Source organism: Zootermopsis nevadensis, unplaced genomic scaffold (genome assembly GCF_977971745.1).
Source record: "Zootermopsis nevadensis isolate Lab colony 2312 unplaced genomic scaffold, Znev_1.0 Znev_ptg000021l, whole genome shotgun sequence".
In the NCBI taxonomy this organism is placed as follows: domain Eukaryota; kingdom Metazoa; phylum Arthropoda; class Insecta; order Blattodea; family Termopsidae; genus Zootermopsis; species Zootermopsis nevadensis.
The window spans coordinates 15,488,440-15,505,514 of record NW_028259153.1 but is presented as its reverse complement, the minus strand read 5'-3'; the positions used below and the strand labels follow the sequence as shown (position 1 = coordinate 15,505,514).

Below are 17,075 nucleotides of genomic sequence, written 5' to 3'. Positions count from 1 at the left end.
ACTTAAAAAGGGATGGGGGAGGACAAGAAACCTATCTGTCGGGCTCCCTGGTTGAGTAAGCCTCAGACCGGGACCAAATCATCTTTCCGCTTTTTACCTGACGACAAGAGTGGAATAATGTTTTCAAAACTTTGTAATTTTATGACGTTATAATTTACATAACGGTCAAATTCCAAGAGGCCAGTTTTACACATTTATCCAGAAGATCAAGACTTGTATTGGGCTGAATGATAATGATGATGATTTAGTTACGAAAGTTGGTAGGCAGTGACTGATGTTGACAAAAGGGTAACCGTAGGCGCACCTAGCAACATTAAAATTACAGAGCCGTTGACAGAGAGAGAAGGAGAGAGAAAGAGAGAGAGAGGGAGAGAGGCAGGCGTTGTTGTTTGAAAGCTCATGAAGGTTCCTTTCATAATGTGTTTGTCACGGCCCCACTTCATTATACGTGACCTAAATGTCAACATGACGATTTGTGAGTCAAATGCGGTGGACAGCCACTACAGTAATCTGTATGAAATAAATAAGTTCTGAGAAGAAGCTACGAACTGATTCAGTGTTTCTTCCAGAAAGTCTAGTACATTAGGTCACTTATACAGTCTACTTTAAATTACATAATTTATTTATTCTAAGTTTTTCTCTGTAATTTAGACTGATATAAATTGTAACCAGCTGATTACAAGCCTCGTTGTTGCTTTGAGAAGATTAATTAATTCAGGAAATGTTGGATACTTTTCAGTGAAAAATAATTTCTGTTCTGTTGCGTAAATACTAAAACTACAATTTTACATTTAAGTTTGTAAGGATGTCGAACATGATCTGTTACATGAAGTGAAGAAGAAAGATGAATCGTGACTGAAACAGGTAACTGAGGAAAGTATTTGAACAAATAAAGAATGCGTGAGTTGTTAATTGGGCTTGAGATAAGAACGAGTGTAAATACGACAATAAACCTTCGGTTTCCGTAAAAGTTAGGACGTTTAGTGGCCAGATGAAGGAATATTAGCTTCTCAAGATAAACCATACTCCACGTAGTTAATTATTTAGGCTAAAATACGAATTTCACTCTAAAGTTATGCGTGTGGATTATATGTAACTGTAACTCATATTTTAAATTACACGAATAATGGCGAAAATTCAGTGACTTATTTTGTGTACATATTTGCTACCAACATGATGGCCATTTCTAAAATTCGTGCAATCTAATTTCAAGTCTGCAACCGCTACCAAATTCAACGCAATAAAATATTTTCAGTATTTGTAGGTATTTTTGATCTATCCTGATGGCAGTGTGCACATGTTCTGGTCCATTGAGTTTCATTGGCTGATTATTTATCATAATCAATTGGAAAGTTAGATACAGATTTCTTGTAGTTCCCATATTATTATTTCACTTACTGTCTACGTAAAGGTTATAATCAACATTCATCATACCAGAGTCTAGGAATACATTAAATGGCGCTAGTTTTCCCACAACACAAGTTCGTCCTTCCTTCCGTCTTCTGGCTAGTCTCCAATAACGTCAAGTAATATAAAATTTCGTCAAAATTCGCCCAACAGTTCTCGAGTTAAAACACGCAAACAGATAAGATCAGTCCCAGACATATGCGACTATGTTATTAATATAGTACTTTATAAGGAAAGTGTGAACCCTAAGCAGAGATAATGGGAGACTTAAAATCGCTTCCTAAGCTAGCCTGTAAGTAAATATTGCTTATTGTGCGTTATGTTCATGATGCATGTCTGTCTGTTTGCGTGTATGAAGTCGAAAACTGTTGGACGGATTTGTATTTAATTTGATTAGACAACGTTTTGACAGGCCTTCGAAAAATACAGTTTTTGTTCACATAATGTTCCTGTAGACTGTGAAATAACAATATGAAATCTGGGCCTATATATGCAACTGAAAGGAGATAACTAATAATAGAACGGAGGTAGAAATTTGAAATTTTGAATGCAGATAGATATCAAGAAAATGTAACGTATTCAAAATCTATGGTGTATTGACGGTCAGGGATTTGATCGTATCAAAATTTGTGCGCAAGTCCAGCGTGTTGGACACAGCTAAAGAAATAAGACATTAAGACGCACGATTTTTAAGATGTTATTTAGAAGTTAGTTTTGAGGTTCCCACGGTGGCGAGCAGATGCAGTCTGGTCGGAGTTTACTGACGTTTAAGAGGTAACTACTGCCTCCATCATAAGGGTTATCGTCTTAATTATAGACCCACAAGGTTGGTCATATTATAATATAGACCTCGAAACATAGGCTTGTTTTATAGGACTAAATTGACCCAGTTTAATAATGCATTACATTTATTGTACGCCTTAGTGAAGTGGTTATACGCACTATATGGTATCTACTGGTAGACTTATTTTATGGCACGGTAAAGTGCAGAGTCGGCCTTGCACGGACGCACATTTAGACACAGCCACTGAATATCTAAACATTTGAAGAACACGATGCACGTTACCCAGTATGTGGTGAGGTTACCGACGCGCTGATATGGCAATTGGGGAAATGGTAATTTCTTCATTCGTTACTTTGGACAATGAAATGAAAACCAATTACGATATGACAAAGGCGTATAACAACAATTTCAAAAAATATTTTCTATTTATATCTTTAGTTATTTATCTCGCCTGTCCTATATAGGACCTTCAGAATTGGCCCCACCTCATACCTACCTTGAGAATGGCAACATGAATGTTTGACGTAACATATTAATCAACCTACTGGTCCATATGACTTACGTGAATAATTTGGGATAGCTCAGCCAATGTAGTTTTTGACTACGGACAGGACAAATGGTTTTCCTTTGTAGCTTCTGCGTCCAGACCGGCTCTGGGGTCCACCGAGCCTCGTATCCAATGGGTGGGCTACTGGGGATACTTCCTCAGGGTTAAATGGCGGCCGGGGTGTGACGCTGACCAGTCACCCCATTTAGTGCTGAGATAAAGAACAAGCAGGAGATATTCAGTCTGTCTCCAAACTCCTCCATAGCGTGAGTCGAAACAGCTTTATCTTTTTACATTCGCTTCGTCTGTTCCGCGACATAATTTTGTCATAATTTGTACAGGCTAACTTGAAGAAGTAAAGTCACGCATGTTCAACGATGTCTTTCTTATGGCGCTCCTAGTTATTAATGTTTCAGTGTTTAACAATTTCATACCAAACTTCACGAAATCGCAGACATTTAAATTTGTAAATAATGTCGTGAAAAACTGCCTTTCAGCGGAGAAACTTTCATATACGGGAATGTGTTACAAGTAATAGTGACTGGCAGGAAGAAAGTCTGTCTTATTTCTGTTAATTTCTAATGTTTATCTTCTGTTATGGTGACAGCACTGTAATTTCATCTGGTTTACCCCACTGGGGTAAGGCTACTACAGTTTCTTTAATTTTAAGACCGCCGGGGAAAATATTTGACGTATTGAAGTAATGTTATGTGCCCTCTACATTTGTAAGAAGCGTTTTGTCAGGGACTGGATTCTTTTGTTATGCGTGATTTGGCATTTGTAATACAAATACCAAAGTCAGAAAAATATTTCATTATGGCAGCCATCTTGAGAGAAGCGTGGGACGACCCAGAATAAGATGGTTCAGTCAATTACTAGAAGACGAAGAGAGATATGGGCTGGCAAGAAATCGAAAATACTTCTCGACCATCGACCCGTATATAAAGTAAACAATGGTGGAAGAAGAAGTCATGAATGTTTTAACTTCATAGATTAATCAATAGATGGCACAGACCGATGTGGGGAAGTTTGTATCGTAGAGAGGGGTGTGTTCTTTCGAGGTGAAGTAGTTCGAGATTGTAGATATACAGCGAATTTCCTGTTACAATGTTTGAAGACGATATCAAATGCTTTAAGACGATTGCTTTGCTAAATAGTGATCGTGTGTGGTGGAGTACTGATATATGAAGTATTACGTAATCATTTCAGAGGCAGGTGGCGATGCAGAATTAATCCAGTTTTCAATTCAGCTTTGATTTTTGTATTCGGAGGAAAGTTATTAAAAATTATAGTCATATGCCTAACTATTTATTTGTATAACAACTATGTTCTTGTTACTAATCCTTCATCGATGTGTGACCTTTTCCACATCGGCAAATTTGCGAATTACGAAGGCATACATTATATATTACTAGCAATGGCTGGGGGTTCGTCGTGCTGTCCATACGTCACCCTATATCTGGTTGGATGATCGTTCACCTCTGCTTAGGCATATGAACGTGAGACCAGCAGTCATGCTAGTCGGCTTTGGCTCTCAGAGGGCTGTTACGCTCGGATTATTATTATATCCCATCTATTCACCACTTTATGGGGTATGTACTTCCATGTACCCGAGACAGACCTTGTCCCTAAGGTACATAAGGCAGCAGCTATTTCCGGGATCCATATTGTTTTTAGCAAGTACAATACATGTGACACCACACTCCTTCCTTCATTTCTTCTCTTGTCCAAGCCACTCTTGTTTTTCTTGATTGATTTTCTTGAGAGTCTTGGGTTTGTTGGCTGTTCGTGTCCATGGTTGGCCTGCGTTGAGTTACCTCGTTGCCGTAACCAACCTCAGCCCTTGGAGTACCTAGGCGACCTGTACTTCAGATCTTTTCTTTCCATTCTTCGGTAGTAGCTGCACGGGATTATTTATCGAGGTTTACTCCTCTAGATCCGCCGTGTTCTGTTATATAACAGGGTCACCTCTAGTCGGATGTGGCTCTTCACCACGCACGGACGGTCTTGAGCAAGGAGAGGCTCTTGGATGCCTAGCATCTGTAATGCGCTTCACTTATTCCTGGGTGGGTGAGGACCAGTGTCCAGCAAAGTCAGACTATGATGGTGAAAGGTACTACCTCTCCCCATTACCTTAACCCCTTATTATTATTATTATTGATATATTTTATCAAAATGTCAGGGGTCTAAGAACCAAATGCAGTAAATTCATTGACAATGTTTTCGCTAGCACGTCCGGAATTTACTGTATTACGGAAACCTGGCTTAATGACTCTATATTAAGTTATAATATTTTTCCTGAATCCTATTACGTGTTTCGTGCCGATAGGGATTACGTAAGCTCCAATAAAAAACGGGGAGGCGGAGTGCTGACTGCAGTTTCAAAGTCTTTCCGTGGCGTTAAACGAAGGTATGATCTGGAAACGATTGAAGAGTGTGTGTGGATTGAAATTACTGTTAGAGACAACCACAGTCTACTTATAGGGAATCATTACTTTGCACCGGATTGTGATATAAAAGCAATTGAAAATTATCTAAACACTTTAGAAGTAAACCTAAACTCGCATCTATATCGGGTGGTCATGTTAGGAGATTTTAATGTCCCCAATTTTGACTGGCTAAACGGCACCCCTTCCTCTCATTGTTATTACTATAGCAAAATTAAAGGAAATTCTCTTTACGCCACCTCGTGCTTTCTTGGTCTAAATCAGCGCAACGACTGCGTTCCTAACAATGCCCTGCTCGACCTTGTCTTTACAAACTTCAGCGATCTCAGCATTTCCCTTTCTCCTCACTCGCTGGTCCCTCCTGACCACTATCATCCGCCTCTTGTCCTTAATCTTAAACTAAGTCTTGACTATCAACATACCTCGCTTACTCCTCGACACAATTACGGGAAAGGAGACTACTTACTACTTTACCATACCCTAGAAAACTCTGACTGGTCTTGCGTTCTTAATGAAAGCTCGGTTGATGCTGCAGTTAATAATCTCACGGCTACTGTGTCGAAGGCCATCAACCTAGCTATTCCCCTTGTAAAACCCAGAAATTCTGCATTTCCTCATTGGTTTTCCAAAACTCTTGTCTACTACATTAGAAAGAAGAATGCATCTCTTAAGAAATTCAAAAAATCTAAAACTGATTATCATTATAGCGTTTTTTCCCACTATCGTAAACTAGTTAAATTGACTATTAAATCAGATAGATTGGTTTGGTTAAAAACTATTGAAGAAAATTTGAAAACCCAACCAAAGCACTTTTGGAAATATATTTCTAATTTCAAAAAGAAAGACCAGTCGATTACACAAATTAAAGTTGGAGAGAGTTTTATCACGGAAACGCAGTCAATCGCAGAGGCCTTTGCAGACCGCTTTCGTTCTGTTTTTAACGCCTCTTCTTGCGTTAATGTTACGACTAGTTCTGACTTCGCCTATTCTGATGTTTTGAATATTCCTCGTATCTCTGTTGATGATGTTACGCGGGCAATTAGTCGTCTCCGTTCGACGAAATGCGTCGGACCCGATGAAATCCCGACTTTCGTCATAAAAGGTTGTTCTGAGATTTTAACTCCTCTTTTACGCCATATTTTCAACCTTAGTTTATCTAGTGGGAATTTTCCTTTGTTATGGAAGCGAGCGGCTGTCGTGCCGATTTTTAAGAAAGGCAACAGCGCCTTAGTATCTAACTATAGGCCTATTTCGATCCTTAATAACCTCTCCAAAATTTTTGAAAGCATTGTTCATGATCACCTTTCCTTTTATTTCAAATTCAAATTACACCCCAGCCAGCATGGTTTTTGTAAATCAAAATCTACGGTAACTAATTTAGTTACCTACCTTAATGATGTTCAGCCGTCGGTTTGTTCACAGGGACAGATCGACTCTGTGTATTTTGATCTTAGGCAGGCCTTTGATTCAGTCCCGCATTCTATTCTTTTGAAAAAGCTAAATAACTTTGGACTATCTTCTCCTTATGTCAAGTGGTTCCAAAGTTATTTATCATCCAGATCTGCCTTTGTTCGCATTTTAGGACAGTCTTCTTCTTTCTACGCGGTGTTATCTGGAGTTCCACAAGGCTCTACCTTGGGACCTCTCTTATTTAATATTTTTATTAACGACCTTTGCGACAAAATTAAGTATTCTAAATTTCTCTTATTTGCCGATGACTTGAAACTATATCGCGATATTAAATCTGTGCATGACTGCAGAGCTCTTTAAGCAGATATCGATTCCGTACATGAGTGGTGTAATGATAACAATATGGAACTTAACATAGAGAAAACCAAAATTATATCGTTCACACGTAAAACCAACAGTATCCATTTTAATTACATTGTTAGTGACTTTTTAATCTTGCGTACTAATTGTATAAAAGATCTTGGTGTCTTGTTAGACAGTAAACTGTATTTTCACTGTCATGTAAATTGTGTTCATTCCCAGGCACTAAGGACCTTAGGGCTTATTCGTTTTATTACTTATAATTTTTCCTCTTTAGACAGCCTTGTTGTTTTATATAATGCTTTAATTAGGTCAAAGCTTGAGTATGCCTCGGTCGTTTGGAATAATCTTACACAGAGAGATTCTAATAAATTAGAAAATATTCAAAGAAAATTTGCCAGTTTATGCAATTACCGATTTTTCCAGTTTAATATCCCCCGAAAATATGAACTGATCCTATCTACTTTAAATGTTAGAACACTTTATTCCAGACGACGACATCTCGATGCGTTATTTCTTATTAATGTATTTAAGGGCAAAATAAATTGCCATTCCATTATGGACGCTGTTGGTTTACGTGTGCCGGCGAGGCAAATAAGAGAATTTTCTACTTTTAGTGTGAGCAGTGCACTAAGGCATAGTCCTTCAGCCAGGTGCGTCATCGCTGCAAATGACGTATGTAAATCTTTGGACGTATGTAGCATAAACATTGTCTCCCTTGAGCGAACGTTCTCAACAAGGGAAATGATCTAGCTTCGTTATCTGTCTTTTTGTATTTTTTAAAGTTTTACAATTATATTAGTGTTCCCTAGGTGGATTATTTGTTTTTATTTATATTCCTTCATTTTTTGCTCTGTGTTAATATTGTTTCTATTTTGGGTTTGCCTGTACTTGGCAGTTATATTTAATACTGCACATGTATAAGTTTAGTTAATCCGTTTGTGTAATATTATCCATTATTATTTCACTATTTTTGTATGTATTATCAGTGTTTGCCTGTTATTGGCTTCTTGCTGTTGGCAAACACGTAAATAAATTAATTGAATTGAATTGAATTAATTGAATTATTATTACATTATATATTATAAGACTACTAACTGCTATGATGATGAAATAGTTGTCTTTTGCTGCTGAAAATCTGGAGTTAACATTCCTTAACAGTTAAACAGAGCAGCCATGTTGTGTTGCATGGGGACTACAGACGCCTGTTGGCAGTGTGACGTAAGTAACTTTGCTTTGGGGATAATGTCGGAAGGTACACTATCATAACCGTCCACCTTCTTCGGTTTTGCTCCAGCTAGCTCAAATACTCAGGGTCGATCATGGGGATCGAATGTAGAATAAAGGAGTAACAATTGACTTGAATTCAAAGTATACCTTTATTGTATAGTTTCTTTAAAATGCACACTAATATAAGTTTTTGGTCTTCTTCCTTGAAGATACTCTCTACTACTGCACCACTAGTCTCATCTTCGCGAGACCACACATGAGTCCGCCACCTAGTCTCTTACTTATTACAATCACCTCTTTGTTCGAAGGAATTCCACCCCAGCTCACTCACGCAGCTTTAATGCGCAGAACTCCATTACGAAATCATAAACGAATTTGGTTTAAGAATAATGAAGGCAGTGTCCGGACCGTTACACTATTTAATGTTGAGTTTAAGACAGTCACCTTCATCCATTTACTTAACAGCGTTAAATTTATAGTTCATCGTTGAATGACATATGTCAATGTGATAGTGATTAATGCATTGGTAAAAGATGTGGGACGTCGATAGATCGTAGCTAATACAAAATACGAAATGTCAATGGAGTTACAGAGGAAAACTACGAGAAGCATAATTCAGGGTAGTCAGTTGAAGATTGAGATTTTAAGAGGACTCAGCTGGATCTGAATCAGGAATTCTTTGTATGACGCTACATTCGGTGTGATTGACCGTAGTTATGTCGGTGAAATTAAAAATTCGGCGATGCCCCATCTGAAACTAATATTCTAGGCTAGTGTTCCGATAGAATTTCGACTTAGGTAAGTAAAATTAAATGAATAAGTAATTGATTTACTGTTAACAGTTTCACAAAGAAACGGACGTACGGGCTGACGGGACAGGGAAAATAGGATTGCCTCGTAATACCGCGTTTTGTGAGCTATTCCTAAACACGTATGTGGAAACACGTTTGCATTGTCTCGGCAGAATTTCACTCGCGTCTGAGCTCACTGGGTCGGAAACAAAAAAAAAAACTAGAAGCTCCGAAGTCAGATGGGTAGACAATAAGTCAGACAACTATTCTGTCGTTAGTTTTTCCTGTTATTAGGTTGGCATTTCAAAAGCGAGTCTATTCCATTAAGCCGAATTTCCGCTGCGAGTTCTTGAAGGCAGTGAGCGGTTTCGACTGGATGAACAAGTTTTTGTTGAGTAGTCTGGCGATTCCAGCATTGTCTGCAGTCTCTTGAGCGATGGATGCTGTTGGCAGACCTGCTGTAGGTTGTGTAGAGCTTTGAAGAATTATCTGATCTTAAAGAAGAGGTTTGCTCTTATTAGCTGTTCTTTAATGCCTCCCTCCTTTCTTTCTTTCTTTCTTTCTCTCTTTCTTTGGAGCTGCTATCAGGTGGAGGCTATAGGTTATTGAACGGCGCACAAAAGTGTGAGTGCGCATTGATGATGGAAACAGCAAGAACCTTTGAAACGATGATAAACTTCTACCAGACTTCCCGGCGCTCCCACCCAGAAGACAACCACCGTTGTAATCTGCCGTTTTTTAATATAATTTTAATATTATCTCTCTATCTACTGCTATATCTCGCAAGTATACTCTCCTATTAACATATTGCGAATAAAATGTATAATTTTATAACATTCCCGAGCGTGCTACATGTTCCGCCCATCTCATCCTCCTTCTTTGTGTCTCATAATAATGAGGTTTTTAAAGCTCGTTGTTGCACAGTATTTCCAGTCTCCTTTCCATTTTTTTTTCCTTTATAGATATATTATCTCCAAAGAAACGAGACGTGGAACTCTTCCTGGATATTTGAATTGATCAAATTAAGCTCTTTTAAACGCATTTGTTAAAAAGTTGAAAACAATGCAGATTTTAGACTTTCTGTTGCAGAATTCTGTTGTTAAGCCTATATATTTTATTAAATAGGCTACAGGATAACATCCGTTCTTTTCGCGATGATAGTGGCCAATTGAAGCTGTTGCGTCAGCTCTAAATCTTTTGTATTAAAACGTCAGCCGTAAAGAAAGGAATGTAACAGCATACTTCTTTAGGGGATTCAGTGATGCAAGCATACTCTCTTGTGTTCTGATAGGCCTGTGTGGTCGAAGGAATTAGCACGAATTAATACATCCTGTAGTTATAAGTTCCACATTTCACAACTTGTGCCGTTCCCACAAAACTTTTCTTTTGAATAGGATGTTTATTGTCCAGCAGGTAACCGACGTTTTCGTCAGTTAACGTGAACTACTAGGCGAACATTATTTCTATACAAGAAAATTAGACTGAAGGAAAAGCTTAATGAACACCTATCCTTATAACTTATAAAATCGAATGGTTATGCTTGATAATAAATTGTCTGTCGACAGTATTACAACAGTTGTAATGACTAACTGGCTCCTTGAAGCAGAACCTTGAGGAGCTGATAGTCGCTCAACTAGCTACAAAATTTCCTGTAGTCTGTAAAATTGAACTTAAAAATCCAGTACCGTGTCTAAAAGAACCCGCCACCAGATCTTACTAAGAGCAAGATGGGACCAATACATACCCAAAACGCTCTTTCCCTAGGTTCCACTTTAATATTATCCTTTCATCTACGACTAGGTCTTCTGAATGAGGAGAATGTTCTGTTATATTATATATCCAGAATCCTTTAACGTTAACGATACTTGCAGGTAAGCAAAGAAGTAAATAGAAATTGATCTTTTGTTCATGATAAATTATGAATCGTAATATGGTCTACAAACATAGCAAAGGGAAATAAAACTAAAACCCACAGGTCTGTTGAGAAAAAGAAGCCATTAAAAAAATTGTGACAAATTAAAATAAAGGTATTTAATACTAGGGGAAAAGCTACTTCAAAATATAACAGTGAGACTTGGGTTGTTGAAGAAAATACATCAAACAAATGGAAGGAAGCAGACAGATAGTTTTCACGTACACAAGACTAGATCACCAGCGAAACATAAAAAGCCTTAAATGTGTCACAGAAATAGCCTTGATATTGCAGAGTAAGCATGCAGACTGCAGGCAGATAACCTAAATATAGGTAATTTGGACGAAGAGGTCCAATGTGACTGAACAGACATGAAGAAACAAACAGCAGGACCTACCTAGAAGATTTAGGAATAGTAATTAAACCTCATCTGCATTGTTCTTGAGGACAGTGAGGCTGAAGACACAATTTATTTTAGACAGATTTCGTGTTATTCGAGAATTTTTTTAAAATTCTTTATCATGTGCAACAACTTTCTGTGCGGCGACTGTGGTCTGCAGAGCACGCACTAGAAAGTGCTTGGTAACACATCTGAAGTTTCCAGATCAAGGAGATTATTCAGCACTAACCCTAAGTGTATCTGGGGGAACCGGAAAGGGTTTCCCCCACTACCAGTAGAGAAGTTGACGTCAGACACCACTGTGTATTCCGATTGGCTGCGGGTGTGGCCTGCGCAAGGCGGGGTCGATATAGGCATCGAACATTTCGTTTTACCCAGAATGCTTTGCAGCTCTGAAACCCCAGCCAGGCTGTTCGCAGGCCTCCCGAAAGGGGATTGTAGCTGAGTGTGGAGTTGAGCACTGTAGAGTAAGGACGTGGATTGTGTCGGGAACTGAACAGTATGGAACTCTTTCATTTGGGCGTGTAGTGTGTGTACTGTGGATCTGTGAATGACTGTACTCAACATGTTCCTGTATGTGGCTGTATACACGCAGTGTCACACAACGGTGTCACATTTTGTAACCAAAGAGAGGCATCTCCTCTTCTGTTGATATTGGACATCTCAGGTGAGCTACGAATGTCAGTTCATCTTTTTGTTTTCTTCTTTCTTGTAATGCATTAATTACTGTGTTTTGTGTGATTCATTTGGAGAGGGAGTTGGCACCTTGAGGTTGCCTGTTGTCATCCCCAACTGCCTCTGTCTCTCTCGCTCTGTTCTTCCGTTCTCTTCGTCTCACCCCTCTCGAATATTGACAAAACATACCATTGCAGCCACCGTTGCCGGAGTCAGCGAACAGGGGAGAACATTCGGCTTTTTCCCCTTGCTCGCCAAGGGTCATATTCCCTTCCCCTTTCAGTACTCTCTGTATTTCCACGTCGCCCTTGGCGACCAGAAGTGGATCCCTTGCCCTTCGGATTCCATAGTATCGACCACCCTGTCGGAGTAATGCAGCTCTGTAATCAGTGAGGGAGAGAGATCAAGTGAGAACGTAGGAGAACGAGAGAGAAGTTTGGATGTAATGTACGCTCTTCTTTCCTTTATCGGCTAGCTAGAATGTGTGTGTATTGAGTGGAACTTCTCTGCGCATGCACAATGTTGCCACATGTATCCTGCCATGCAGTTAATGTAGTTGAGCGTGGGAAGTTGTGGACGTGGCAACCCTGCTTTGTCTCGTGATGGTTTGCTGCTGCTGATGTATGTTGGAGCCGGCCACAGACACTGTGCATTTCATGAATGAGAAATAGCGTCCATGTGATGGAATGACGTGAAACAGATCATGTTTCGTATCTGTGCAACTGGATACGCGTAGCAGCAGGAAGAGGTGCGATATACTCGATAGTAATTTAGCAGTACTACGACTCTTATTAGATGTAATTTCCCGTTGTGAGAAGCGTCATGATTTTTGCTCTGTAATGTTGTTAGCGTGTCTCAGACGAGGAAAATGACGTGCCGAAACAAGAAATTTAGAAGAAATTTCGGCCAGGTACTACAAGTAAAGAGATATGTTGGGAAACTACGTGTGTGCCCTACATGGGAGGATGATACTAAAATGGATCTGATTTGATTAGGGATCTGTTGGAATTACGGACATACTTCTGGTACAGAATAGCGACAAGTAGCTGGCTTGTTTGTACGTCAGTAAACCTACCGTTGCCATAAACGTAGAGAATTTCGTGACAAATTAGATACTCTGACTATGTAATATGGAGTTATCCTTCTAGGCTGTGTTTTCCTGTTGGTGTCGAAATTAAGCTTGGCACCCGCTCAAATATTGAAAGTATGAAAAATAGACAAATGGAAATGCATTTGCAGTTAATGAGATTCTTTATTCCAATGCAAACCACTTGTAGAATTCAGTTTCTCTGTTTTGAGGTTAAGATTCTGAAGCCTCATGCTGATCGAATATTACATCATGGCAATTGAATTTAATAATCGTTAATTTAAATTGGCATAAAATACTTGCTTCAGTTAGCATGCATTATAAAAATTAAAATGTACTATCTTACGGATGTCGTATCAAATAATGCCATCAGCAGTCTTTACTATCTGTTTCATATAGTGAACTCCCAATTGGTTGAAACTGCTATTATTCAGTTATTGAGCTAGTACCAGGGCACTATTTGCAAAATAATATCTGTGCTAGGACCTCGTCACTGTTTTAGACCAGGCCGCTATTTACATTGTCCTTTGTAGTCCCTGGTTATCCTATTTGAAACCCTTGCCATAGTTAATTTATTCGTTAGTACGTGGTTTCGATATGAGATCCTGACATTATTTGTAATTTTGAGCCTTTCCCGGGATTAAATTTGAGATCCTGTTAGTATTTAGAATTGATACCCTACTCCTAGGTTGTTATCTGAGGCCTGGCCACTATTTACAATGCATGTGACAGTACCCAGCTTGTGTGTTATATCCGGCCACCATTTTGAGTTTTTCACAGCCCGGCTGTTGGGCTTATATGAGACTCTCCTGCTGCTTCAAATTTACTGATGCAAGTACGCGACTGACTTGCGAGGATAAGCACAAAATTTAAATTTCTGTGCCATCTCTCAAGATTCTAAGTGCTCTAACAAATAGCCTATTTGCTGTAGACCCTATGCTTGAATCATCGTCATGTATGTTTCTCGTTTCGGTCTCCTGCCGTCGACCGTCCACCTGGTATTTAATTGTAATGCCCAAGAACACCTTTATCGTCACTCACCATTTAATGTTAAATAGAATTGGGGTTGAATCGCTCTTCACGCAAAATTTCTTTCTAAAATTATGATGATTCTAGTTTAAATTTCAAATACGATAGGCCTATGAGCTATGTTTACTTGCAATTACCATTTTATTGTCCGTTATGAAAACAATTCGAAGGTGTTGAATAATAAATAGCTTAATATCTCAGATTCCTAAAAAGTTCGTATAAACCTCAGCCGAGCTGTGACTCACTACTTACTGTTCCTGAACTCGATAGTAGCCCTATCACAGACTTTCTATAGTCCTATAGATATTGTTCTTCAGTAATTTAGTTTCGCCATAACTGACCTCCCATCTGTCCACATGTAACAGTTTGAGCTTCTGTGAGCAGATCTTCGTGAAGATTTTTTTTTTTTTTTTTTGCTAAGTTTTGGTAAAATTCGTACGGAACTCATGGTCGTTTTACTTGACGAACTGCATACGCTTCCGTTTCTATCTCAAGCGTTAACTCATTAAATATTTATCGGAGCGGAAAAAGTTTCGAACAGAGTTGTAAATAAAATGAGAACACATTTTATATCCAGCAGCCTGTGATTTTTCCTAATTCTGTCTTCAACTTTATTGTTCACAGTTGTCACTTTTTCATTAGGGTTTTCTTTTCTAGTTAAATTTTCACAAAATAATCACACCTGTCTTTTTCCATGTGTCCTCACATATTTCGGTGGTAGTTTGAGCCCCCCTCCTACCTTCCAAATATGGCCCTGTTCTCGTTTTAGCCAATGTATTATGTAAGGCTATGAGTAGGCTATATACGACTATATAGACTCTTAGAAAGGGCTCCTAATTTGCGGAGGCTTTTGAAGAAGCTTACTGAGAGAACAAACAAGCTAAAATATCAATTTATTTACTTACCACACGTTATTTACAATTACCCTTTTTGAATAGGTCTGTAGCTGGAAAACGCTTTCACAAATTAGGCACCAATCACATCCTAATTTAAGGCATGGGTGAATTATTTATTTATACGATAAATTGGTAACAATTGAATGAGTTGTTTGTCTGAATTTGTTTTTATTTCATTGCTACGCAGCTTCAAAGTCAACACGTGTGTCCCCACTTGTTACACAGTGCATCTCGTCTTGGCCTGTAGCCTGTGTCCCAAGTTCAGTAACACTGAGTCATAGCGATAGGCTATAACCGTTGCATCTGGTGTGGAGAAAATGTCACTTCTTGTTCCAGAAGACCGAATTATGGAGGTGTAACCATTAGGGCGTTCGTCTGGTGTGTAGGACACACTGCCTTCTATATGAAGTGTGCAAGAACTATTGAAGGTCCACATTTTGGGTTTTCTGTGGTTTCCTACAGACTATAAAAATTGGGCCGACAAATTGGCGCTAGAACGAAATTCCTTGACAGCACGCGGCGTTAAATAAGACAGTCAATGTGGGTGGCGGAAAGAGATGCCTGCCGTTAGTATTTCTGAAAGAAGTGATCGGATAAGGAACTGAGTGCTGCTTCTGTATGTGGTTAAATGAAAAGCAGTCCCTTCGAAGAAACGGGAATAGAAAATACTGATTCAGGTTTTATAATCTAATTCGGGAGAAAGTTGCTTCTTATTCTGAAAGTAACGAATCTAATTGAGGGGGAAATTGTAGAGAGGCGTATCAAGGAAAGACCAAAGTTTTAAAGGCTTGTTATGGGTTAATAAATTTCGATTTTTAATCTGTGCCGCTAAGATTAATCTGATACAAGTTGCTTTGCCACGATTTGTCTTTAGCTCTGCATTCGAATATCCTACACCATTAACAAGGCACAGAAAATTTATGATGAACTTGAAATAAACTTCTGGTCTGTTCTCAGTTAGGCAAATGTTAATTTATTGGGCGAAATATTTCTTTATTCCAAACGGACTTGGTGATCACCCGCCCGTCCCGTTCCTCCGAGTGCATTCTGGTGGTAAAATTAATCTGCTAATATCTGCAATCGACAGATTGGGTGAGGTCGGATTATGTGTGATAAATGGTCATCACGGAAAGTGACGTGTACAAGATCACAAAGATCGCTGTGTGTACTCGCATCCAGTGAGGCCTAGTTCTTTTTCTTAGGCACAGGGATGATTGTTTCGCCCGTGAGTGGACTCCGAGTTGGTGTAGGCCTGCGTCTTCCACTCTTGTTACGACAGTAGCCTAGCGCTCCCAGTCTTGAATCGAAAAGTCGAAGAAGAACCGAGTACATTATCATATTATCATGTACGGGTGTGGCGACTGCATAGTTTACCGCGGAAGTAGGGCCAGACAAGGAAAATCCTTTCCCTGTCATGTGACTTACTGATCACACATTGCTCATCGCTCGCCATTCCTTCCATACCGACACACTCTCTTTTCTCCTTCACTCTCGCCTCCTCCTTCATCATATTCTCGATTTTCTTATAATTTTCCGATTGTCATATTTTCCCCGCTGCCATAATCCGTAACTCCATCCACCGCTTTACGTGTTCTTTCTTACCCTTCTGTGCTGGTACTCCCCCATGCCGTGTCATAACAGTTGATTTCTAATGAATTAGGCGTCTTTATTATCTGTTTTCTTCATTTGTTTCTATAGTCTGTGTTGTGCTCATCAAATTTTAACGCTTTATTAACTATTCCTTGCGCAGTGTTTTGCGTCCATTATTTATGGACATATTCGTTTCCACGGCTCCGAGGTAGTCGAAAGCAAACCTCTTTAACACAAATTAATTTATTTTGTTTTCAACTAATGTCTTTATCTCTAATTTAGTAGGCCGATACAGCGTTATCTTCCCCCCCCCCACACAGGCCTACGTTACAAGATCTTATGTCGATGTTCTACATCCTTAAACATGGAGACATTACGCTTTATTTCCCAAACGTTGGTATGTGTTTACGAGTCAATCTGGCGTCGCAACCCAAACGACGAACATCGACATCTTTACCGCCATGAGAACCTCAAATCGTAGGCCTGAATATAATAATTTGTAAGGTGAAC

At 39.1% G+C, this 17,075-nt stretch overlaps 1 protein-coding gene across 1 annotated transcript in view; it reads left to right on the top strand.

The window, feature by feature from the left end:
* The first annotated feature begins 11,682 nt into the window (after positions 1–11,682).
* Positions 11,683–17,075, top strand: part of LOC110839216 (uncharacterized) — a 71,177-nt gene continuing 65,784 nt past the window's right edge. Inside the window, exon 1 of the mRNA XM_022083173.2 lies at positions 11,683–11,955. The gene's annotated coding sequence lies outside the window, so the exon portion shown is untranslated. The remainder of the gene's footprint in view (positions 11,956–17,075) is intronic.